Source organism: Mesoplodon densirostris, chromosome 13, assembly GCF_025265405.1.
Source record: "Mesoplodon densirostris isolate mMesDen1 chromosome 13, mMesDen1 primary haplotype, whole genome shotgun sequence".
Classification (NCBI taxonomy): Eukaryota; Metazoa; Chordata; class Mammalia; order Artiodactyla; family Ziphiidae; genus Mesoplodon; species Mesoplodon densirostris.
In genome coordinates, this window is record NC_082673.1 from 29,026,702 (window position 1) to 29,054,650 (window position 27,949).

The window sequence follows — 27,949 nt, forward strand, 5'->3', positions numbered from 1 at the left end:
CTTATTAGTCATCAACTTTATAGACATCAGTGTATACATGTCAATCCCAATCACCCAATCTTTGTCTTTCTTGACTGTCTTAATATTGTTGCTCTCAGATTCTATTTAACCTTGAGCCTTGCCTCCTTTTTCTACCACCATACCTACACTATCCTGCTTGTTTTCTGCAACAAGAAAGTTTGCCTAATCCTCTCTAGGGCCTAACCCTAGTTTTAACTTGGATGAAACATGCTGCTGACAAGCCTCACAATAATGATATCCTGGCAGAATCTGGTCTTTGTTTTCCCTGTGCCAGCATCAGGGCTTTTGCCAACTGGTCTATTCTCCAGCAATGCCTTTTAAATCTATACTTTCTAGAATATTTTGCCAACTGAGATTCAGAAGTTACGCTTTGAAAACTTAGTAGCAAAGCGTTCTGAATAAGACCAAATGTCTAAGACTGCTAGTTGGCAGAGAATAACTCTACCTATCAGTACCAAAAATGTCAACTGAGAGGTAGAGCCCTGGGCACGAGAATTCAAAGTAAGTTAACAGAAGAGTTTGAATTCATAAGCAGTAGGGTTTACTGGAGCTGTAACATCAAATCTGTGCCAAAATGGCTCCAGAGCAGAACAGAGGCTCATGTTAATCTGAAGTTACTCAGGAACAGGAACTAAGAGCTTTGTGAATGAAGCCTGGTTTCATTAAGGAGAATGAAATGGAGGTAAAGATAGAGAGATGCAGAAAAGAGACATGATGCTGCCTGAAGAAAAAAGAAGAGAAAGTAGCTTGTCTGAAGTTTCTTTCAGCATTTATGAAGCATAGTGGTACTGTTTGCAGTTGGATTATGGAGATTCCCACACAGCCTTCAAATAAACTCCCTATTCACCTGATCCATTGGAACATCCTTCTCAGCTACCCAGGTGAATGACTTTGTAATGAGAATCTACAGAGCTATTTTAAGGCACCTCAAACTCTTTGGTAGAGCAACCTGACCCCTGGCCTAATAAGTTTTGGATAGGTATTCCCATGCTACCTTTGCTTCCTCTACCTGTGTCCATAGGTATACTTCTCAGACTGTTGACATTTTTGACACTTATGTGTCACTTATGTCTATTATGTGTCACTTATGTCACTTATGTCTCTTTCTGAGAAAGAGAATCTTATTAGCCTGACTGAGCTTTAGGTCATTTTAATCTTGGTTGTCTAGTCAGCTGTGGTGAGCCCTTGGGGTTGAGGACCTTAAGGTTGTGTGCTATAACATGGTAACCATAGGTGGGCCAGGGGAAAGATTTCCTTATATGGAGGGCAGGGTGAAGGAGGCAATAATTAGCAGACAGGACCAGTGAAGCTATAAAACCCAGTCACCACCCACAACTGCCGATGAGGCCACACTTTCTAGGCCAAAGACTATAAAGAATCTGGTGCTTCCAACTTGTACAAATGTCCAGTGTTGGTATAGAAAGTAGTTCTAAATTTGTGCACTTTCCAAAGGTAAATCAGATTGTAGACATGCTAAAGGTAGACACTTTGTAAATCTTAACTCAATAGAATTTACCTAACTCAGCAAGAAGTTGTGAAGTAATGGTGAACAAGACTGTGAATAAAAAATAGTTTATAAGGGGCTAGAAAATGGCAGCAGGCTTCCTTGCACTTGCATGTGCTGTTCTTCTCCCTAGAATGCCTTTCCTTCCAACATCTTCTTGGCAAAGTCATATTCATTCTTCAAGACCTAGATTAACCATCACTTCTAGGAAGTCTTTTCTGATATGGTCCACTCTCCTCTTTCAGAAAAAGGTAGTCTCTTCTTTGATCAAAACAGCAATGTGCGCTTGTTTCATCCTTCATTGCAGCAATTCTCACACTAACTCACATGTGCCGCTTTACAGCACTGTCTGCAATGTGACTTTAAGTCCTTCGAAGGCAGAAACAGTGTCTTATTTGACAGTTGGCATCTAGCTCAGTGCCTGAAACAGAGCTGGTGTTCAAGAAGTGTTGACTGAATGAGAGAGAGTAAAGGAAAGTATGGCACTGATCTGGCATAAGGGTAATCTGAGGAATGTTCCAGATAATCGAGGTTTATACCTTTAGCAATCAAAACTTTTTATATGTTTTATGAGGACAGAAATCTTTAGAAATTGTCTTTACAGATTTTTGTGCCTCATTAAACAAAATGAAACTATAATGAATACTTTGTAATTTATTCAGACTCCTTTTTATGAATCAATTATACTTTAATATGGTCTCAAGAAAGCTTAGTTCAGGCTCCACCTTCTCCAGGAAGCCTTCTCTAACCCTATGCCATCAGACGTCACTAGATACCACCTTATATTATTCAGAGATACCACCTTATATTATTCAGAGAACCCCTCCGTATATTGCTTACAATATGTTATGGAAATTATCTATCTGTTCACGTGATTCCACTACTTCACACGGTCACACATGCTCTGTTTTCCCCATTAGATACTGGGCAGCTCTGGACAGGAGACCACATCATTCATCTTTTCATTGCCAGGGCTAAACAGAGCATAATAGGCATCTAACAAATGATGAACTGAAATGAATAGTATATCATATAAAGAGGGTTTTGGAAAGTGTAGAACTGTTGGTCTCTATCCTAAATTATTCCCAGTTTTTTGTGTTTTAATAATATTAAAATTTTTTTATATTGCTTCTTTTTTTCCTTCTCTTTTATATCATGTTACTTTATCAGATTAACTATCTCAAGAAAGCCACCTCTGTCCCTTTTACCAATTCAATGACTTCCAAACTTTTTTGACAACATATCTTGATCAGCAGAAAATATTTGAACCTATACCTCTATTAAATGAGGGAGAGTACATTTGTGAAAAATTTACAAACATTTTTTAAATAAATTGCATACATGTATCATTGTATTGAATTTTTGTGTACACTCATAACTCTAAGCCAAAAAATAATAATTGAAAGGAAAGGTTAGATAGCAATGAAATAAATATTTTAAAACCAACATGACATTTTATTGTGTTTATTAATAATATAAACATTTTTGTTCTTGTTTGGTGAAATCATCTTATTTTAATCTTCATATAACATTTGGTGATATAATATTTTGAGGGCTTGGGTTCTAAGTTCAATTGATTCAATGCTTAATTTTAACAGCTATCATAGATAAAAAAGATACTTCAAAAATATGCTGATATAAACAGATTAAGTGCATCATTATCCTTAGTTATTAAAATATGAAATTCATGTTTCATTCCCAGACACCAATTACACCAAACTTGTTGAAATTCAGACAGGCATTCAGTTCACCTTGATGTCACCTTGATGTAGTGATGATGTCACTGAGTTAAAAAAAAAGATTAACAAAAGGATTCAAACTCTTCATTTGGAAGATGTTAAATAGTGTAGAAAATTCTATTTGAAAAGTTTTAAAGTTTGCAACTATAAACAATCTTATAGGTGACACACGTATCCTTTTTCAGCCATAATGTCACATATTAATGGAAATATTTCCAAACATCTGTTTCCCAAATATTCTCCATAATATCAATTTTTCCCAAAATTGTTTACTTACTCATTCACTGTAAAAAAAGTTCCCTTTACTTTAATGATATGTAAAGTGTAAGTGTGCTTGTTCTTATATATCTGCTGAGTTGCACTCTGTCATCAGTGAAAAGGTCAACACATTTTCAGCACTAATCTTTTTGTAAATGAAATGCTTAATTTGTCTTTAGATTCAACGGCCCCTTTAAGTATTTTTCAATGAAATAACCAGTGAAATTCTCTGGTAGCAAATATTATCATTGTTATTCCCTATCTATTACAAAGTCATGTAAATATTTGATGTCATTTTAAAGAGTTGTGTTCTTTTGAAATTAAAAACATCAGTGTTGATGTACTCCTGACTTCAACTTCGCTGATGAAAAACTTGCCTATCAATGATGCAGTTAAGATTTCACATATGGAAACATTATATTAAAATCTGTTTAAATTTTTTTAATTCCCTCAAAGCAGTATAACATATACTTCCCATAAATCACTTTTTTAAAGAAGATCAACAAGGATTCTCTTACTGTTGAGAATTTATCTTCTTCAATATACTCTTCCTTTAGAGGCACAAAATTGTGATCAATCATGAATTTTCTTTCTGAAATGCAATCTAGCAAATATATTTTGAGACATGGTAGAAATGCTGATAGATCCACTCAGTTCTAACACTGCATAAATTCTAATGCACATAATTTGTTCTAATGACTGTTTCTCAAAGTCTTCAGAAAAGTTTCTATGTATCTTCCAACTCTGCTGACAAAGGACTACATATTAGTTTGTGGCTTATCGCTTCATTGCTTTTTTCAGTCTTACTCATGCTGGAAGGAAAACAGTTTTCCAAGGTGTCTTTTACTAATAAGTAAACTTCTAAACATTTGTTATTATGTTCAGTGAAACTTCATTAAATGCCAGATTGAGTAACTCTTGTCTTTGAAAATTTCTGAAAAACTTGTGAAAGATTATCCTTATGTTTTGGATGCTTGGTTTTTTTTAATGTCTTGTTAATCACGAGCAAATCTCAAGGCACAATACATGCAGATAAGGATCTTTGTTAACAATAATAACAAAAAATCCACATTTCAAATGGTTTCATCATAACTTTGAATCTCTGGGGAGGTGGCTTTTTGTTAGATCTGATTAGATCTTGTTTAATAATTTGGCTGCCAAATAGCTTATTCACAAAAAGAAGTGTCACAGCTAAGATTTTCTTTTGTGTTCAATTGTGCTTGCATTATTAATTTTATCTGCTATTTCTTTGAGGGAATTTTTTAAGCAACTTGTCCATTTCATGAAATTTAGTTTAGTTAAAACTTAAGGCGGCCCCTATAACTTGCAATGCCTCACAGTGAAGGATTAGAAGGAGGCATCCTTTTGTCCTGGAGGATGTAATTTCCACTTTCATTTCCATGTGATACCATGTCAAATACTAATACCATACATCTATGGGCTACAAACTGATAGTCCATTGTCAATCATTTTTATTAAATGTTAGTAAAGGCTACTTTCTTTTCTAAAATTATTTTTAAATAAGTAGAAGTTATAATATTTTCTTCCCAAACTACTACTATTACTACCACTAGATTGTCTCGTGCTCCCTTGAAGTACACACACCCTACTTTGGAGTAACTCTTCTAATGTTTGGTTGAAAGACAAAATATGCCAATCCTTTAAGAGATTTCCATCCATTGAAGTCCTAAGACTTGTAGGATCTTCAGCACCAGAATGCATCATTTATTGTTTGGTGTTATTTTCATTTTAAGTATATTTGTCTTATTGCCTCAGCTAAATTATAAGCAAATTGAAGGCATGGAATACTTCTTACTCTTCTCTTTTTTCCCCTCATATTACCTAGCACAATACTTTGTCTAGAAGATATATAATACATATGTTTTCTTGTGCTAAATTGTTTTTAACTTCTCACATGCTATTGTATTTTTGTTCTGGATTGCAATTTCTATAAGGAAACCTGTTTCTTGGATTCCCCACATCTGCCACATAACTTACATGAACTTTTAAAAAAATATTTATTTATTTGGCTGCATCGGGTCTTAGTTGCGGCTCACGAGATCTTCTTTGCGGCATGTGGGATCTTTCGTTGCAGCACGCAGGCTTCTCTCTAATTGTGATATGCGGGCTCCAGAGCGCGTGGGCTCAGTAGTTGCGATGTGAGGGCTCTCTAGTTGTGGCGCACGGTCTCTAGAGTGTGCGGGCTTAGTTGCCCCATGGCACGTGAGACCTTAGTTCCTCGACCAGGGATCAAACCTGCGTCCCCTGCATTAGAAAGCAGATTCTTAACCACCGGACCACCAGGGAAATACCAACTTACATGAACTCTTAATAAATATTTGTTGACTAAAATCAGATAACCAGATTTGGCCAATAACCTCATTTTACACAGAAACTAAGTCAATAAGCTATAGATCAGGGCTGTAATGGAATGCTGAACAGTACAAATTAATTGTAGACAGTATAAATTACCTATACCATTCCCATGAATATTTCACTCAATTAACAGATGTGTCATCAAAAGAAAAATATGTACATCTTCCCACAAAGAGTACATGTGCTTTTGAGCAACAGTATCAAGATAATAATTAAATGATAAAAGGCAAATTCTGTGAAGAAATATTCATTTATTCTTTCATTTATACAATCAAGTAATGTTTATAGTGTGCTTTCCACGTGCTACATATAACTATAAATGTAGTATAATAAAACAGAAAGCAGAGAACACAAAGTAAAATGTGATAAAATACACATGTTATATAATCATCATGTAATAATCCATATTGAATAGAGGCTTAAAGAAGCTGTTACACACTCACATAAAACTATTCACCTTTGTTTCTAAACTCAATGTGCTTGTAAATTCTTTGTTCAGTATTGGCCTGTTTACCTCACTGGACTACATGCTCCACTGGGGCCCAGAGCAGGTCTGAACTATTACTACTCTTCCTCTAGTGTGTATCACAATGCTGGCATATAATCAAATATTCAATAGGAATATGTTGAATGATAAGATAGATGGATGTATGGGGAGAAAACAACACCAAGAGTTGCATATATTTTAAAATCCAAAAATAAGGATTATGTTGTACACCCTAATCTTATACAGTGCTGTAAGTATGTAAATTATATCTCAAAAACTGAAAGAATAAATGTGGGGAGAATTATAAAACTGAAGATTAAGCTATCTTTGTTGAAGACAGTTTGAGAAAGATAAATTATTCAAGAAAGTAAGTCTTTATGAGTAAATTTAAAAGAATAATTTAAAGATAAATTTCTACTAGATTTTGGCAGAGACTGACACATTTGAGAATTCAGTCACTTGCTCAACATATATGTATTGAATCCATATGAAGAGCCAGACACTGTGCTGGGTGCTGAGATGCAGGAGAGAATAAGATAAACTTGGTCTCTGTCCACATGGCATTTACAGAAATCCAGAAGGTACTAAAAGGCTCAAAATTATTTTCCTAACATGTAATATAAAACAAAAACTTTATTACCAAAAAATAATTGCACATCTGACAATATAAGCAAATACCTAACAGGTCTTTAATTATATTTTGGCAAGTATAACTCCTGATCCCACATGAAGTTTTGTGGCTTCCAGGATAATCCATATTGTTCCACCCTCCAAGTCATTGTTCATACCCTTGCTCTTTGCTGGAATTCATTTCCACCAAGGTCCATCTGTTACTTGTCTAAATCTACTAACCCTTTAAATTTCTCAAACACAAACACAGCCCCCCATCCAACATCTGACACCCCCTAGACCACCACATGCTTTGTGTGAATGCCCCATCACTGTGTTTACCATATTGAAATTGTGATTTATTTGTCTGTCTCTTTTCTGAACTCTAAGTTCCTCTAGGACAGAGGCTAACTTTCACTGATTTTGTATTCTTAATGCCTCGTACATAACAGGTGATCAAATAAATGTTTGTTAACTTGAACTGAAGCCTCTGTGTCTTCTATTTATAAACCTATATCTGCCTAATATAAGAGAAAAGACTTCACCTGACAGCTTGTATTTCCAGATTTCTTTAAAAGGCATCTACAGTCTATGAGACATCAGGAAATGTCATAACTGAAAGCATTCACAAACTTGATTACATTCTCTTTCTTCTCACCCACAACTTAAATCCACATGAGAATTTGAGGCAGAGAATGTCATTATCTCTACTATCCTGATCACATAAAATCCTTAACCTCTTAACACTTCAAATACCAAAAGACTGCATAACGAGCAAAGTCAGACTTCTTTTTTGGCAAGTCTAGTGTCTAAAATGCAGCCATAGTACTAGAGGGGAACATTCTCTGGTACCATAACTCTTCCTGGGGTAGTAAATGGGCTTTTTCAGAGACAGAAGAAGACAAAGAGAGATATGAACATATGAAAATATCTACTATCTTTGGCACCTCAAGTACACAGGGAGTTCCCCTCATTGATTTATTGCTATTTTGGCACTTCGGTATTATCTATTGCCATAATAGTGCCTCATAACAAACCATCCCAAACTCAGTTAAATGCTTAAAATAACAAGCCTTTATTGTGTTCACCACAAGTTGATGATTTTGAATGAGTTTAGCTGAGAGGTTCTTCTGATCTCAGCTGGATTTCCTCACATATCTGGGGGCCGGCTGGCAGTGGGCTGATCTAGGATGGCCCTAGCTGGGACGTCTGGAACGGCTCGGCTCTCTTCCACATGCCTCTCACATTCTTCCTGCAGGCTAGCCCTGGCATGTTTTCAAAGCATGGCAGGGGGGAATAGTGAGCAATAAAAAATCATTTGCACTTTTCAAGTCTCTGCTTGTGTCAGGTAGGCTAACATCCTATTGCCCAAAGCTAGTCACATGTTCAAGCCTAGAGTCAGAGTGGGGGAAAACTTTAAAGTTACAGGACAAACATTGTGGATTCATAGAGGCCATTAGGTGGAGTCATTAATAAAACCAATCTAAGGACACCTGGATTCCTGAACCTATATGACACTAAACTTTAAAAACCTGTTCAAGAGAATGCTTAACACTTCCACATAATGAATTCTGGATACTTCAGAAAGTAGAGTTCTCTAAGAAATATACTACCGTGTTTAAAAAATATGAATTTTTATTTGGAATTTGGCACTCAGTTTCACAAAGCTACAGATTAAAAAAAAAATATATATATATATATATATATATATATATATATACTCCATCTGAGGTACACTCTTCAAATATAAGGGTAAAGGAAAGCTATGCAATAATAGCAATGGTAAACTGAAAGTTTACCAAATCCAGCAAAGTAAAACTGATTAAGACAGGTAATACAGAGGGTCCAATAGAGAAAGAAAAAGGATGTAACAGAAAAAAATTTAACCTACACAGTGTGCACGTACAAGCATGCAGATGCATACACACAAAGACACGAAAAAGTATAGGCAAATCTTTGGAATGAATACTAAAACAAACAGAAAAACCAAAATCAAAACAAACAAAAGATCCTGGAAAATTGAATCTAGCAATATTTTAAGAAACTAATTGCTTTAGTTGGTTTTTTTCAGACAGCAAAAAGCCACATGTAGGTAATGTCAGTTGATACAAGGGGATGATGTAAAAACAGTCTGCCAACAGTCACGTGGTCAGGTTCCCTGAGAAACTGGAATGCCACTCAGGATGCATAGGTGCTCAGTGTCTCTGCAACTTTAGTAATGCAGCTGGGGGTCCCAGTCATCCTATGATCCCTCAGCCCCAAGTACCTGTTGCTTTTTACTCCAGTTCTCTTCCATATTCATGGCTAAACATCTTTGCTTCTACAATGACCATTTCATTCCTTCTAGAAACTAGAAGTTTTTATTTCACAGCCACTTCCATCTAACTGTTTTTACTTTTACTTCATGGCTTCTGATTACTGCTTCTTTCTGCGAAGCTTCTTTGTTTCCATGCCATTCTGTTACTTGTATCTCTCTCTGAGTGTCTGGTACTACAATCATCTTCCAGGAGACTGTTGGCAGACCACATTCCAAGGCATGTGTTCAGCTACAGTTTAATTTAAAAATGAGTGTCTTTGGGTTAAGAACCCATCACTGCTCTGCTCAGCTGTTGTCAAGTGTTGGTATTATTGGGCAAAAAAAGAATCCCTCAGTTGGGAGTATAAGTATTACAAGCACTTTGAGACCTCTCAGAAGGGGGTAACCTAGTTGTCAAATGCTTTCTATAGACCATTTAATATAAAAACCACTACAAACAAGAAAAGGCTAATACAAGAATGCAAGGACAATTAACTATGAGAAAACCTATTTATACAATTCCAAGGTTTGATTTTTTAACACCAAGCAATTCTCCCATTTTCAGCAGACACTGACAGGTGTCCTACAATTTAACTCAATTCTGACACAGTCTACCTGGAGATAGCATCAGATCCCATAGGTCAAGTGCTCAGTCTTACAAGACTGTCCCATCCCCCACTTCAGATGCCAATCCCAAATTCAGGTTGTAACCTGTGCTGTGACTATAGATTGGAAGTTCCCATGACCCCCTTCATAGGTTCAAGTAATTTGCTAGAGTGGCTCACAGAATTCAGAGAAACACTTTACTTATTAGATTACTGGTTTATTATAAAAGGATGTAACTCAGGAACAGCAAGATGGGATACACAGGGCAAGGCTTGGGTAAAGGTACAGAGTATCCATGCTCTTCCTAAGCATGTCACTCTCCCCCCCATCTCCACATGCTCATCCGGAAGTTCTCTGATCCAATCCTTTCTGTTTTTTTTTTTACTGAAGCTTCATTACCTAGTCATGATTGATTAAATCATTGGCCATTGGCAATTGATTCAACCTCCAGCCCCTCTCCTCTCCTTGGAGGTCAAGGGGGTTCTAATTCTCTAATCACATGGTTGGTTCTCCTGGGAACCAGGCCCCATCCTTGGGTGCTATCCAAAAGTCACCCCATTAACATAAACTTAAGTGTAGTTGAAAGGGGTTTCTTATGAATATCAAGAAACCTTTCTTGCCTTATTGCTTTTTTTCCCCCTTTTTTGTCACGCCACGTGGCATGCAGGATGCAGGATCTTAGTTCCCTCACCAGAGATCGAACCCGTGCCACCAGCAGTTGAAGCATGGAGTTCTAACCGCTGGACCTCCAGGGAATTCCCCCTTTCTCATCTTATTACTTAGGAAATTCCAAGGGTTTTAGGAGCTCTGTGCCAGAAACAAATGAAGACCAAATATAGATTTCTTATTATAAATCACAATATCATAATAATACATCCTATCAATGGTCAAAAGGGAAAAATGATAGATCATCTTGAAAGATATGTTGAAAAAGGCAATTGATGTACTAGTATAGATTTAATATTAGTTTATATATTTTTCTAGTAAAGTTCTTAATCTGGTGGATCTCTATAAAGAAAACTATAACATTTTGCTGGGGAAATACAGATAGATGTAAACAAATCCCAAGAATACTATATTCTTTAATGACAAAACAGAAGTGATAGTGAAATTAAAGTGGAGTCACAGGTACCCAGGAAGATCTGAGTGGAGCTGTGATCCAGACCTGTCTCCCTCCTGAAGAGTCCTTGAGTAATATACATACAGGAAGAGAGGACAGAGCAGAGCAAAGTAACAAAGTAACACTTCATTATTAGGGACCTTCCCCTTGCCACTAATCCCCAAGTGTGTTCTTTTCGCAACAACCTGGCCCACCACTATGTTGTGTTGATGAAAAGAGAGGATTGGTGAAAAGAAGGTAGAGAGAATAGAACAGTAATGATATCTAGGCCTGCTCAAAGGAAGCCACATTTGTACACTGACCTTTGAACACTCTGTCACTATTTTTACATTCAGCATCCTGGACCTCCAACACACACATTAGTTGCTTTTTTCAGGAAGTAGTAGGAAAGAGGTGATAAGATGACAAAGCAAAGAGAATCAACTCAATAGGATTATGGTTAGAATTACAATGAGCCTATAGATTGATTTGGGAAGAACAGTGTAATTGCAATCACAATCTTGATGAGTTTTTTTTTTTAATTAGACAAAACGACTAATAAAACTGATAACAGGGCCTCCCTGGTGGCGCAGTGGTTGAGAGTCCGCCTGCCGATGCAGGGGACGCGGGTTCGTGCCCTGATCCCGGAGGATCCCACATGCCGCGGAGCGGCTGGGCCCGCGAGCCATGGCCGCGGGGCCTGTGTGTCCGGAGCCTGTGCTCCGCAACGGGAGAGGCCACAGCAGTGAGAGGCCCGCGTACAGCAAAAAAAAAAAAAAAAAAAAAAAAAAAAAACTGATAACAACAGTCATGTGAGAATAACCAAGAAAATTTTGAAAAAGGAGAGTAGTAATGAGGGATACTTCCCTAAAGGCAGCCTGCACACACACTCTTACACAACCCTAGGGTTGTGTTCAGCCCCCTGTTATGACTGGTCAGTTCATTTGTTCTGATTGGTTCATGTTTGTGCTTTAGCAGTTGTTAAACATTTGGTATATCAACCCTCCTTATGGGCATTAAGCCATATACTATAGTGATAGTAATTAAAAATGTAATACTAATGGATTCAAAAAACAGAAAGATGGATGAAATGGATAGAATAGATGGCCCAGAAATAAATTCTTGTTTAATGGGATGAAAAAAAATTTTTTTTAATTTTTGGTGCCAGATTTCTCTTGGGGAAGAAATCATTTCATTGAGAAAGATATCTTAATATATTGCATAAAGGTAAAAGGTGAGACCCTGGGGGCTTAGGTTGGAAGAAGATAATGTAACAAAGAGAGACAAACCACTGTGCCCAAAAATTTTTTTAAAAAATTGTATGAAGAGACAGTGAAGAAAGGAAGAATCACCATGCTTGTAGAGACAGGTGGTCAGTGAGAAATTCCTGGCTGTATGTTGGCTGAAGGCTTTTTGAAAGCAGGGAATTTCTAAAGACTTTAAGTTGTTTGCATTGCTGCATGCAAATCCCCTTTGCCTCCCTCTAACTGTGAGTGAAGAACACTACATACAAAGAACAACTTATGTGTGTGAGTTTTTTTTTGAGGGGGTAGGGTGTTGAGAAAGAGTCCAAGGAAAAGAGTCTTGAGATTCATGTATAGTGTGGGGCAGAGAAGACAGCAGCCATGTGGGATGAGATAGGTGTGAAAACAAAAGTTAATTTGAAGCTGATTCACACAGTTGAAGAGGCCGTTGAATATATTCTCTTAAAAACTCAGAGAAGTTGTAGGAGGGAGGGAAGGAGATTGGACTTCTCATAGGATGTTGGCTGAGTGGTTAGAACCAGTTTTCTTTAAATATCAAAGGGTGGACCAGCCTCAACTGACAACTGATTTAACTAGTACATGTAGTAATTTAGCCCATGATTTCAAAAAAAAAAAAAAAAAAGGAAAAGTAGCCTTATGAATCAATGGGAAAGGAAGCATATATGAAAGAAAGAAGCCACCTTTCCTTATTGGTTCAGCTAGGGAAGGATGGAGTCTATCTGAGTTTAATCAAATAGTAATTTGTATGGTCAAAGGATCATCCATTAAAAGTTATACAGCTTAACACCTATAGAGTGTCAGGCTCTGTCTTAGGCACTGGTGATACAGCAGTGAACACAGTAGACAAAACACCTGCTTTCAAAAACTTTCCATTCTGGAGGATAGAGACAGACATTTTGAAAGTGAATGGTATAGCTCTTAATGATGGGCTATTTTTGGTATGCTGAAAAGTATACTCTGAAAGCAGAGGATATGAATGAAGAGAATTTCCATGGTCAGCAAAATGACATGAAAAACTACCTGGAAATGGCCTTGAAAATTAGAGAGTAATTAATTCATGATTTAGAGTAAGGGTCAGCAAACTTATTCTGTAGAGGGACAGATAGTAAATATTTTTGGCTGCCATTCAGTCTCTGTTGCAACTACTCAACTCTACCACTGTAGCTCAAAAGAAGCCACAGACACTACAGAAATGAATGTGCTTGGCTCTCTTGGGATAAAACTTACAAAACCTGTGGCAGTCTGCAAGCCATTGTTTACTAATTCCGTCTCTAGAGTCAAGCTTGCTGTACTCAACTTGGCTTCATCTGTTACTTAATGTATGACCTTGTACAAATTACCCCAATTCTCTAAGCTTCATATTTCATAAGAGGAAAATAAAAGTATTTGTCACAGTTCCTGGTTCATAATAAAGTCTCAAAAAAACCTTAGTCATTATTACTATGTTTTATTGTGATAATAAAACAGCTACTGATAATGTGTGATGAGTATGAGTATGTGTGTGTGTGTATACATGTGTTTGTATACATGCATACATGGAAACATATGCTTGTGTGAGACTGATCTAACATCCACTTTCCAGATTATGAAAAGATTAAAGAGTGTGGAAATAATACCACCAAAAGTGAAGGTATTGGAGTTTTCATGGCAGAGTCGTTTTGAGTACCAAGATCACCCCACCTTCTGAGATCATTCTACTGGATATAGAGGACCACAAACTAACATAGATAGAACTTCTGGGGCCCCAGAGCAGTATTTTAGACAGAATAACATATGCTTGGGAATTCTACTGCTGCTGGGGCAGTAGTAGAGGGAGACTAATGGATACTAAGGTGAAATTAACCCCCTGAGTTGATGTGACAGAAAACATAGTTTGGGAAGATCACTGAACTTTGTAGAGAAAAGAACTGGAGAGGAGAAAGCAACATGAAGAATGAGACCCAGAATCCTGCATAGGAGTCATCATAAGAAATCTGGAGTGGATATATTAATATCAGAAAAATTAAATTTCAGAACAAATAACCCTAACAGAGATTAAGAGGGAAATTATGTAATGATAAAGACTACATAACAATCTTAATGTGTAAACACCTAATAATAGATCTACAAAATACATGAACTGAGAGCTGAAAGAATTGAAAGGATAAAAAAGTACATCTAGATTTATAGAGATTTCTTTATTCCTCTCAGTAATTGATAGAACAAATAGACAAAACTCAGTAAAACTATAGAAAGCTTGAACAATACTATCATCCAACTTGACCTAATAGCCATTTATAGAATAATTTCACTCTCCCCAACAAGAGAATACACACTATTCATGTGCAAATGAAAAATTCACCAAGAATACTGGGGGATAAAACAAGTATCAATAATTTGAAAAGATAGAAATGCTAGAGTATATACCCTGACCATAATGGAGTTAAATTAGAAAACAATAACAAAAAGATATCTGGGAAATTCCCAAATATTTGAAAAATGTACAACAGATTTCCTAATAACTCATGGGTCAAAGAAGAAATCACAAGGACTATCAGAAAATATTTAGAACTAAATGAAAATTGAGATAAAATATATCTAAATTTTGGAAGTACATCTAAAGCAGTGATCAGAAGGAAATCTGTGCTCTAAATGCTTATGGTAGAAAAGCAATGAGATCCCAAGTGAATAATGTAAGCTTTCACCTTAATGAGCTAGAAAAAGAAGAGCAAATAAGTCCCAAGTAAGTACAGATGTGGCAATAATGAAGATAAAACTGAAATAAATAAAAGGGGAACAGGCAATAGAATTAATGAGACTGAAGCTTCTTTTTTGAAGAGATCAATCAAATGAAATACCTTTAACTAAGCTTATCAAGTGAAAAAGAGAGAAAACATAAAGTACTAACATGAGGAATAAACAACGAGACATCAAATATTAAACAAATGTTAAAGAAAAATAAATATTATAAATAACTTAAGGTGAATAAATCTGACAACTTAAATGAAATGGAAAAAAACCTTGACAGACACAAATTTCCAAAACTGGCACAAGAAGAAATAAAAAATTAAATTGTCTTTTATCTACAAACAAAATTAAATTCATAGTTTAAATTTTCTCAAAAAGGAGACTCCTGGCCTGGATAGCTTCATTGATGAAAGCGTTCATGTAAATCAACCATACTTCAATAAAAAAGAAGCTAAAAATTGAAAAAAACCTTTCAAACCTTTAGGAAATAGATAATAAAAATCTTATACAACTTCTTCAGAAAGTAGATAAGGAGCTTCCAAACTCATTTTATTGGGCCAGAATTACCCTGATAACAAACCTAGAAAAAGACATTACAAGAAAACTACAGACAAGTATTCCCAATGAACTTGGATTTCTTAATATTTTTAAAGTTTAGCTAGTAGAACCCAGCAACCTATAAAAAGTATAATACACCAAGAACAAGTTTGGTTTATCTCAGAAATGTAAGGTTGGTTTAATATTTGAAAATCAATCAATTTAACCATCATCTCAACAATCTAAAAAGGAAAACAAAAACAAAAACAAAAACATAAGATCATCCCAATAGATGCCCCTTGAAAGCATTTGGTAAAATTTAACACTCATTCATAATAAAAACTCTCAGCAAATTAGGAAAGGAAGGGAATTTCCTCAACCTGGCAAAGGACATATGCAAAAAATCTAGAGATAACATCATATTTAATGGTACAACACTGAATGTTTTCCCTTAAAATCAGGAACAAGGCAAGGATGCTCTTTCTTACTACTTCTGTTCAGCATTATACTGTGTGTTCTAGTAAGTGGAATAAAATGGGAAAGGTAAATAAAAGCATACAGAATGGAAAGGAAAAAGTAAAACTCTCTTATTTGCAGAGGTATGATAGTGAACATGGAAACTCCCAAGAAATCTATAAAACACTACTAGAACTAATAAATTCATTAGCAAGGTCTCAACACACTCCACCAATATTAAAAAAAATCAAGTGTATTTAAATATACTATCAATGAACCATTAGAAAATGAAATTAAGAATCCATTTACAATAGCATTAAAAGCATAAAATACTTCAGGATAAGTATATGCAATACCAGTACTATCAAAAATACAAAACATTGCTAAGAGAATTTAGAGGATACCTGAATAAACTGAGATCTATACCATATTGATGGATGAGAAGACTCAGTACTGTTAATGTGTCAGTTCTTCCTAAATTGATCTACATATTAGCAATCCCAAATTCCTGGAGGTATTTTTTCAAAAATAAAAATTAAATAGCTAATTCTAAAATTCATGTGGAAATGCAAAGAACCTGGTAGAGTCAAAATCATTTTGAAAAAGAACAGATTTGGAAGATTTACGCTTCCTGGTTTCAACACTTTCTAAAGTTATAGTAATCAATACAGTGTAATAAAGATAGGTTTATAGTTAAATGGAGTGGATTAAAGAGTCCAAAAATAGACACTGAGTTTTCACCAGAGTTGCTAAAGCTAGTTCAGGGGGGGAAGGACTGTCTTTTCAACAAATGGTGTTGAAACAATATTATAGCCATTTAGAAAAAAATTAACATTGACTCTTTCCTCATACCTTATGCAAAAATAAATTTGAAATGTATTATAGTCCCAAATGAAAAAGTTAAAACTAAATTTCAAGAAGAAAACATATTAAAAAATATTTTCTCTGTAGGAGTAGGTAAACTTTCTTACATATGTCATAAAAAGCACGACTCACAAGACAGATGATAAATTGAACTTTGGCAAAATAAAAACTCTGTTGTTCAAAGGACATTGTTGAGAAAATGAAATGCGAGTTTAACTGTTCCTGTGTAAAAAATTTCTCCAAAGCCTAGTGACTGAAAACTACAATAAACAATTATTATTTCTCACAGTGTTTATGGATTAGGAATATGTGAATTGCTTGGCTGGCTAGTTCTGGCTTGGAGTGTCACATGAGATTGCAGTCATCTGAAGGTTTGACAGAGGCTGGAGGATTCATTTCTAAGATGGTGCATATGGCTGGTAAGTTGCTGCTGGCTGTTTATCAACAGGTCTTAGTTCCTCTCTGCATGGATCTTCCCAAAGACATTCTCTAGAGCAAGCAATCCAAGAGGGCAGGATGCAAGCTACAATGACTCTCGTGACCTAGTCTTAGAAGTCACATGCCATCACTTTCACAATTCCTCTTGGAAAATCTGACATGGGTCTGCTCTAAAGGGGAGGAGACTGTATAAAAGTATAGACACTGGGAGGCCAAGATCAGTGGAGTCCTTCTTGGAGGCTGACCACAGCAAGCCACAGTCTGAGAGAAAAGATTCACAACAAATGTATCTGACAAAGGATTGGTATATAGAACACATACTGAAGAGACAAAAACAATTTGAAATGGACAAAAAATTTGAACAAATACTTCACAAAAGAAAATATACAAATGAGCCATAATCACATGAGAAGATGCCAACATCATTAGTTATCAGAGAAATAGAAATTAAAACACAGTGACTTACTGCTACACATCAACTAGAATGGCTAAAATCAGAAAGGACTGACATTACCAAGTGTTGGAAAGGAAATAGAAAACTGGAACTCCCATACATTGGTGGTGGGAATGTAAAATGGCACAACCACTTTGGAGAGCAGTTTGGCAATTTCTTATAATTAAATATATACTTACCATGTGACCCAACAATTCCATTCCATGGCATTATTTACCCAAGAAAAATGAAAACATATGTCATCACAAAGACCTTTAACCCAATGTTCATAGAATCTTCAGTCTTTATAGCCAAAAGCTGGAAACAAATTAAATGTTCAACAATAAGACAAATATAAAAAAATTGGCAAATCCATACAATAGAAATAATAGTCAGCAACAAGAAAAGAAGCAACTACTGCTACACAGAACAACAGGAATGAATCTTTAAAATATGCTGAGCTGAAGAAGCCAGACACGAAAAAGTGCACACTGTCTGATTCCATTTACACCAATCCTTTGAAAAAGTAAAGTTATCCTCTAGTGACAGAGAGCAGGTCGGTGGTTGCCTAGAACCAGGGGTAAAACACGGTAAAGCAGCAACCAGATGAGCAAAGGATATGAAACAAGTATATGTGAAAGAAAGAAAGTTTAAGGTGCAGGGAAAACAGGTTAGTAAAGGTTTTCTCTTGTGTGTGTGTGTGTGTGTGTGTGTGTGTGTGTGTGTGTGCGCTGGCCTGTGCACTGAAGGATGTTTAGCACTCTCTGTCCTTTACCCACAAAATGCCGGTGGAAATCTCCCCCAGCTCCCTAGTTGAGATAATCAAAAATGTCTCACAGCATTTACAAATGTCCCCTGGGATACAGGATAGTCCCCAGTTGAGAACCACTGGGTTAGTGTATTTATTATGTATTGCTGTGTAACAAATTATCCCCCAAATTTAGTGGCTTAAAACAATGAACATTTATTACCTCACAGTTACTATGGGTCAGGTATTTGAGAATGGTTTAGTTGGGGTTTCTGGTTCAAGGTCTCTAATGAGGTTGCAGTCAGTATATCTATATTATCCAAAGCCTGACTGAGGCTGGTGGATCCACTTCCAGAATGGCTTCATATACATGGAGATTGGCAGGAGACCTCATATCCTTGCTGGTTGTTGGCAAGATATTCAGTTCCTTGCTATGTGGGCCTCTGATAAGGCTACTTGATATGTCTTGATGACACGGTAACTGCCTTCTTCAGAGCAAGTGATCTGAGAGAGAGTAGAGAGGAGCCACAATACCTTTTTAAGACCTGCTCTTGGAAAGTACATACTGTCACTTTTGCTGTATTGTATCCATTAGAAATAAGTCACTAGCGCACTAATGCCTTTCCTTATGTAATCATGTGTGGGAGAAGAGAATGAACTCAGAGTAATGGCATTGCAATCCTGTTTCTACTTGAGAGTAAAATTCTGATGAAAGAAAAAAAAGAAATAAGTTCCTAAGTACAACCCACATTCATTTGAAAGGGAATTAGACTCCACTTTTTGAAGGGGGGAGTATTGATGAATTTGTGGGCATATTTTAAAACCATCATAGTTGGAGAAAGATTCTTTAACAAATGAGCTGGGGGAGACCATGAGCTCTTTAGAGAAAGAAAAGGTAGATCATCACACCAAAATAAATCTGAAAGGATTAAGTTATTTAATGGATAAAGCAAAATGATCAAACATGTAGAAAAAAGTAAAGGCAGATAAATGACATGATCTCAGGATGGCAATGAAGTTGCAAAGCAAAAAATAATAGAAGAAAACAAAAATGGAAAAGACTAATAATTTTATTTTGGATCAATATCTACATTGTATAAAGCGACTTTTTGTGAATATCCTAGCAAGAAAATGGACAACGGACAAACAATGAGATACCGTATTTGCCCTGTGATGAGAATATACCAAGATGAGAATATACCATGATGATTTTGGCACAGTGAAGAAGGACAATCACATACTCTCATATAGTTCTGTGGGACAATTGAGAATGACAATTATAATATCAGTAATTTATTGATCATGTGCCAGCCACATAGTTCTAGATATTTTATTTGTAGCAACTCATTTTCTTCTAACTACAACATCATATGGTAGCATTATACCTATTTTCTGGTTGAGGCACAGATTAAGGACTTTGGCCAAACCTCATAGCTCACAGGTGGCAGAAGTGTTGACTTACCCAACTGCTACAATAGGCACAGTGCCTCAGGCTCACCATACTTTTAGAGGCCCATATAATGTTTTAATTTCTTTTAAAATCAGAAAGAAACAAATGAATGCTTAGGTCAAAGAGAATGTTTTAATGCACAATATCAGTATGTTGTCTTTAGAACAATTCAGTTATAAATATAATTTTAAATATTATTTTATGGAAGAAGAGACCCACAAAGTAATAGTATCTAGGATCCATGAAAATAGGAATCTGGCCCCAGGTGGCAGAGCTGGGTTTTTATCCCAGGCAGTGTGAACCTAGGCCTAAGTTCTTCCTGGAAGGTAACTTGCCAATATGTTTCAAGCGGGCTAAAATTGTTCACACTTCCGATTACTTTTAAGGATGGAAATTAAGGCAGTAAGTAAGGACATGGGCAATGATGTATGAAAAGATATTTGTAATAGTGTTCATTTGAACACCAAAGAAATATTTAATAATGAAAGGCTGGTCCAATGTTTGCTGTCAACGTAAGGGCCTAGGTGAGCACGAGGAACTTCTGAATGGAGCTCACCTGAGGCAGAAACTGAGGACTTGGGAGAGCTGGAAGTGGGAGGAGGCATGTGTGCACTCTGCAGATGGAGCGCAGACCTCTGCTGGGTATGCATAGGTTATGTCTGAGAGTGCACTTGGGAGCATGTTCTTGAATTTATTTTTAAAGGAGCCGGACAAGCAAAAAGGTGAGGGGAAAGGTTAGAGGGAACAGTACCCTTCAAAGTAGAGCTGAGTGAGCACAATCAGGAACTCTGAAGAGTTCGTCATAACAGGAGAGACAGAGCATGTGAGCATGAAAGAAGCCTTGAAGACCATGTTAACCTTTGTCTTGAAAGCTCTGATGAGCCAATGAAAGATTTTAAGCAGTGGAGTGATGGGCTCAGATGTATGTTTGAGAATAATCATTGTGGATACAGTATGCATTAGACCCAGGTAGGAAGTCAGAGGGTAGAAACTGATGGAGTGGAGAGGAAGAGAATGTGCATTTGCATTTATTCAGTCGAGACGTTTATTGAATCCTACAGATACTCACAGAGTGCCAATGTTCTTGGTACACAATTCTTTCAAAGGTTTAGTTATGACGGAAGAAGAGCGAGAACTAGAAAGAAGTTTAAAAGTCAAGGGAAAGTTTCATACAGAAGAGTCTTAAACATGATCATGCGGAAGAGTTGTACTCAACAGAAAGGATGAGGTTAAAGATATGCCAGGGAGGGCCTTACAGGAGGGAGCAGTCAGTGGAGAGTTTCGGTTGGAGGGGAGCAGGGACAGCCAGCCTGAGACAGAGGAAAACTAGTAAGCTTGGGTGTGGGTGTAGGTAATTTGTGGGGTTTGGGTGAAGCATCTGGCAAAAATTGTAGAAATCCATGCTGGATGACCTTTATTATCTCTCTGAAGTAGAGGAACAGGTCATATGGTGAGTAACGTGGTCGTTACTGATTTCTATTTGCACGGTGGCCTTGGTTCTAAAAGCAAGGCACAGAACCAAGAGCTCTTCTCCAGGCTAATTGACTCATTTGTATAAATGGGGATAATAGGCCCTTCTTTATGGAACTGCTGTATTCCTTAAGTGCACAGATACATGCACTTGCTCAGTATTAGTTCTATCATTGTACTCTTGTGGAGTGGGGGTAGTTTTGGTTACCAGTAAAAGTGGACTGGAACTCTTCTGGTATGACCATCCGCTAAATGCAATTATTTACTCTTGCAATGGGTCGTAAGTCAAACACTCATCTAGGTCAAGGAGTATTTATTAACAGCCTCCTTTTGCCGTGAAGCGTTCAAGAAAAGAACGCCAGTGCCCCAAGGACCTTACTGAAAGTCATGCGCGGGTCCGGCCACGAACCGGAAAGTCAAGTCAGCAGCACCCACCACGACTTACTGAAGCCTCTTCCCAAATCTCGGCGACGGCCCTTCCCCTTCCACAGGTTCAGGCCTCACCCCCTCCCTCCCATTGGCTGGCTCTCCCCCTCCCTCGACCGCTCCGAAGACCCGGAGAAGCGGAGTCTTGCAAAGGCAGCCTCGGGTCTCCCTCGCTGCGCATGCTCGCGGGAAGCCGGATTCCGGGTCCGGAGTTGGAGGCTCTGGGAGGCCGCGGCGCAGAACGCGGTGTCGAGCCGTCAGGGAGGCGCGCGCTCCGGGCGCGGCGCGCTCCCGAGGAGGGAGGCGTGGGGTCGGCCGGAGGTGGCGCGTGGCCGGGGTGGGGGTGGGGGGAGGGTCGGGTGTCGGCGAGCGCGGCAAGCGGGTTCCGAGTGGCTGCAGGCGGCCTGGGCTGCCGGGGCCGACGCCTGGGTGGCTGTCGCCGCCGCGCCTGCTGCGAGATGGCGATCTTGGGCACGGAAGGGTGAGGGCGCCCGCCGGTGGAGGAGGCGCCGCTGCCGAGGCCGCCGGGCCGCCGGGCCGCCGGGAGCAGACGGCTTCGCGCCGGGTAAGGACGCCGCGGCGCTGGGCTAGGGGCGGGGGTCGCGGGCGGGGCGGGGGCTCCGGGGGCGCGGGCCGGGAGCCTCCGCGGCGTTGCCCTGAGCCCGGCACGGTCCGCCGCGGGGCGGGACCCTCCGAGGGCAGTCGGGGGCCGTCCGCGCCGCCCTGGCTGCCGACTCCAGCCCGGGGGCTGGGAATTTTCTGGGGTGGGGTCACGGGTCCTGCCCCTAGTTGGCCCTGGCACAGGCCTGAGCTAATGATACTGGAGCGGAGAAAAGTGTTTCCGTGACTCGGCAGCCGCAGTTCTCAAGCTTCCTTCCCTTCTTTCTACCTTCCCTTCCTTTCTCTAACACCTCTCCAAAAAAACCCTCATATATGGACTTACTCCCAGTGCCCTGACTTTCCCCGCAGTTCCACCGTCCCAAACCAAGGACTCCCCGCCTTAGAACGTCTTTTTCTGACATGTTTTTATCACTCCTGGTTCTTCACTGACTCTGCAGCCCCCCCGCCGCCCAACACAACCCCCACCTCCACCTTTGTGACCTGGTAGGTCCCAGTGACCTTGCAGTTTTCACTAGCTAGTCCTTATCTAATCTGTGACTTGGACCTTCTCCTTTCATCCTTTAGACATTTAAAAATTTTTGTACTTTACCGTTGCTTTTACAGGCTTTAAATGATTAGTCTTGTGCACAGCCCTTTCTTTGCTCCATCAATACGGAGTTGAGCCCCCTTTGCTCCTGCGATTATATGAAACCTTCATTACCAAAGAAGAGAAGTATTTGTTATTTTGACATTTTTACTCTTCCAGGATAAAATATTTTCCAGGGGCTTGATGTGGCTTTCTTTTTCTGTTTGATTGGTTTTTATCTTTTTGTGTAGCTAGTGTGCAAAATGTGAGTTCCTGCCTTAAAATGTTGTTGGTAATAATAGTGTAAAAGAATAACGTCCAAAGTTATCTTCCCCCTCTTTGGTTTCTTTTGCCTGAAATACCTGGTGTACAGTTGTATGCAGGTTTCTGCAAGAGTTCATGCTTATGTATAAACCCACTTTACCTGTCTAGTTAAGTCTCTGTATGTATTATGCAAGCGAAATGGACCTTTTAAAGAAGAAAAGCATTCTTTTATTTATGTGACTTGCTTTTACTCATAAAATAGATAGTTATCGGTGGCTGAAATGATCACTTTTCATAAATGGTTAATATTTTTAAAATTGAATACTTAGTGGCCAAGTATTGGAAGCTCTTCAAATTGAGAAGTGTAAAGTATGTGGGGGAACAGATCTTTCTGAAGTGGCTTATTAACACTTTCAAATAGTTCTTCCCTTCAAATGCAGTTATATGACCTATAACATAAGGGCTTTGAAAAGCAGTAACTAAAGGTTATGTTTTTGGAAGCCTGGTATGATAGAGGATGTTGCATGTAAGGTCTCTGCCTTCAAGAGATAGTAATCTGCTTACCCCGCGAAGGCTGAAATTTCTTCTACTGCCTTACACAATTATTAAGCATCTACTGCATGACTGCGATGGATTTGGGGGACTATAAAGATGAAGGTGATAACAGTTTCTGCCCTCACAGACGAGTGAGGCGGGTAAGACTATACACAAATGCCTCATTTGTCTTTTAAGACATAGTTACGTTTCATACTGAATTCAAATTCAGAGGGGGTGGAGCTCACATCTCATAGGGGGGTTATTTCATAGAGCTTCTGGTTTTTGAAATCTTTGGTTTGAAGTATGACTGTAGACTTTCGATAGTCTGGGAAAGGTAATCCAGGCAGAGAGAAGGGACTAAGAGAGCACAGAGTTCATACATTTAGGGAGAGGCAATTATGTGTGGATGGAATATAACGTATTTGTACCAATATAATGGGTGGTAAAGCGTAAAGTAAAAATTTGGACCAGTTTACGGATTGCTTTTAGCGCTGGGCTTATGACCTTGGATTTAGTAGGCGATGAGGGTTATACAGATGATTTTTGAGTTGGGAATGAAACGATTAAACCTTTGTTTTCAGAGGATTAATCTGGCAGCAGTTTGTAGTGTGAATTGAAGTAGAGGGAACCTGGAGGTAGAACGACTTCTTTCTTCATTGCTGTGGTCATAGGTGTGAGGGTCTGAACTCTGGCGGCAGTAATAGGAATTGAGGAAGGAATGGAGGAAGCAAGTACAGTAGACAGAATTTGATGATGAGAGAGAAAATGAAGAAAGTAAAAATAACTGAGATTCTGGTCCAGGTTGATTGGGAGAACAGTGGTACATTTTGAGCAGCATCTTCAGCGTATGTGTGGTACTTTAGAGCGGTAGTTCTCACCCTCTGGGGGATTAGTAACCCTTGGTGAAACTAAAGAAATCTGCTGGCCTGGAAAATTTCCATATGCACCTGTGCTTTGTGGATATAATTTTAGGGGAGTCTCTGGACCACCTAAATCTCATCCATGGAACCCAGTGGGTTGAAGCAGTGCTTAGAATTACTGGGAGCCTTTTAAAACTATTGAACCTTCAAATGCTTCCATTTACCAATAAGAACCCCTGCTGTAGAGACATATTGTATGTACACCTAGAGACAATATCTCCTTAGACTTGTGTTGTGGCTTACAGCTTACAGAGAATTTTGACTAACTTATCTTATTTGCTATTCTATTACAGAACAGACTAGTCCAAGGTTAAATCATTTGGCCCAAGCATTTCAGTTAGCAAGTGGGTAAAGTAGAATCAGGAGTTGATTGACAGTGATGGTTTTCTTGTATGGAGATATGTGCAACAGATTTACCATCAATTGGATGTAGTCACTGCCTTTAAGTGACCTCATCAGTAGGGGCTAGATGATCCTGGGAGGTTCCTTTCAGTTCTTAACATTTTGTGATTCTTGGGTTTTAGATTTTTATTGGACTATCTGTACCTTTCTTGTTTTCCATGTGCAGGAGAGCGGGTGAGGCTGAGGGGTGAATTGGGTGTATGGAGAGCAGATAGAAATATCAGAACAGTCATGTTCTCATTTATTTCCTTTGTATCTCAGTTTGGGTTGGAGAGGTGGGGCTGGAGGGGAAGTAAGTGAAACAAGAAACTTTACGAACTTTTATCTTCTATTCAGGTATTCCCTACTTGAAAATACTTCTTCATTCAGGAACCCTTTATCAAGTAAAAAGTAAAACTTTACAGAATAATGAAGTGCAGAGACCTAGTCAGTGAATTTTTTCATTGAATTAAGTAGCTAACTCTGGTTAAATTATTACAGATGAAGGCTGAGAACTACCGCTGTAAAGTACCACACATACGCTGAAGATAAAGCTTCCAATTGATGTTGCTCAAAATGTACCACTATTCTCCCAATCAACCTGGACCAGAATCTCAGTTATTTTTACTTTCTTCATTTTCTCTCTCATCATCAAATTCTGTCTAGTATACTTGCTTCCTCCATTCCTTCCTCAATTCCTATTACTGCCGCCAGAGTTCAGACCCTCACACCTATGACCACAGCAATGAAGAAAGAAGTCGTTCTACCTCCAGGTTCCCTCTACTTCGATTCACACTACAAGCTGCTGCCAGATTAATCCTCTGAAAACTAAATATGGTTAAAGCATAATTTGATTAGTAAACAGTTGACTTTTGTGCATCTATAGGATTGTCTTCTTGGTAGGGAACCAGAGCAGGTTATTACATAGTATCTGTTATAGCTCTAGAAAATTTGATTCTGTAATTATTAGAAAGGCTAGGATCTTTTTTACTCTTTCTGTAAAAATATGATGTACTTATAACAAGCAGTGGAAGGCCATAAATTAGCCTTAATAGTGGTTTTTGAAGTAACCAGTTACTAATACATAATGGAAGGAAAATGTCTAACAAAAAGCACATACATAGATGATTTTTTACTCTTTGCTGGCATTAAGAAGAATATCATATTTTATATATACAGTATTTTACACTTTTTTAGCATGGTTGCATATACGTCATCATTTGATTCTCATGAAAATTGATCCGTAGGTGTGTAAGGAGATAATTCCTTTTTAGATGAAGACACTGAAGCTCAAAGAAATTAAAAAATGTAAAATTTCCAGGGTATATGGCTGGCAAGTGGCCAAAATTATAACTAGAGCTAAAACCTATTTTTTTTGTTCCTGAGTCAGTATTCTTTTCCCACCAACTCTTCATCTAAAATGGGAATTTAACTGAAGGCTCTGTGTGAGAAGTTTGAATCTACGTGTTTGGAATCTGTTAAACTTTTTTACTGTGTAGATCTGAGTTTGTTTATTTCCTCCTTTGTGTGAAAATGGTAACCTCATTTTAGTGGCTATCGGTAGGTAAATTTGAAAATTTTAAGTATTTATCACAGTTACCCTCCTATCAAGGAAAAAGCAAAAGGTGATTTCTTGTCTGAAAAAGTACATTGGTGAAATGTAGGGATTAATACCCTTTTGAAAATTTGTTGATTTTTAATTCAGGTGTTTTTACAGATGAAGTTTTTTCGTTTATAAAAGTTTTGTCTATGAAAATTTGTATTTTTGGAGCAATCAGGATCTGATTTTCAAAAGTACATATCGTGATATTCCGTAGTTTTTACCAGTACATAAAAAGCTTTATCATTTACAAAGAAATTTACCTTAAAAAGCTCTTAGTATACATTTTAAATTCATATGTTTTAATGACTTTTCTTGGAGTATGCTGTAAAACCATTTGTCAGATAGTTCCTAAGGTATAAGAAACACCAGCGTCTGTCTTGATGTTCCTTAAATCATTTGTTCATAACCCATCGTGGTGTCCCTGCTGCCTGTCATTACACCCCTCCTTTTTTCCTGGGTTTTGAACAAATTAGGCAAAAAGACAAGGAACCAGGTGAGCATTGTTTTGGTTATTTATTGCTGTGTGACAAAAAACCCTGAAACTAAGTGACGTAAAACAACCAGGATTTTTGGCTTTTTGTTTTGCTTTGTTTTTGGCTCACAGGTTTGCTTTCCTGGGCTGGGCTCATTTGGGCAGTTCTGTTGGTTTTGCGGGTGGTCACTTTAATAGCTGGCTTTCATCTGCATGCTAGTCTTCTCTTTCTTTCTCTCTTTCTCTTACTTTCTCTTTTACCATATAGTCTTGTCTCAGGGCCACTTCTCTCCATGTGGCCTTTCCAGAAGGATTGCTGGCCTTACATGGTGGCTTAGGGCTTCCAGGAGTGCAAAAACAGAGGCAACCAGGCCTTCTTAAGACATAGGCTTGGAACCAGCATAGCCCCATTTCTGCCACTTTCTGTTGGTTAAAGCAAGTCACGGGTCCAGCCCAGATTCAAGGGAAAGCGACTAGACAAATATGTGAATCCCAGGATTACACCACACAGCTGTATTACCCCAAAATGGGGCTTCTGGAAAAACTGTTTTGGAAGCTGAGACTTGAGCTGCCTGGTACTTTTAGTACTTTGAGTCTCGTCCTGTCAGAGGGAAAGCTGAATCTAAAGTGCAAATGATAGCACGTTTGGCTTATTACACAAATAGGAATAGTCAGCACTCCTGGGGTAGAGAAGAAGAGAAAGTTTTGGGGCTCTGGGGTTTGACCCAGTACGCTACCATAATGGGGCAGGATTGACTTGCTGTACTTGAGGGCAAG

The 27,949-nt window shown here is 38.2% G+C and overlaps 1 protein-coding gene across 3 annotated transcripts in view; it reads left to right on the forward strand.

Moving 5' to 3' along the window:
- Window positions 1–22,171: 22,171 nt before the first annotated feature.
- The window catches only part of WWP1 (WW domain containing E3 ubiquitin protein ligase 1), a 127,080-nt gene continuing 121,302 nt past the window's right edge, over window positions 22,172–27,949 (forward strand). For all 3 annotated transcript variants that reach the window (XM_060116045.1, XM_060116044.1, XM_060116043.1), the window contains exon 1: window positions 22,172–22,374. The gene's annotated coding sequence lies outside the window, so the exon portion shown is untranslated. The remainder of the gene's footprint in view (window positions 22,375–27,949) is intronic.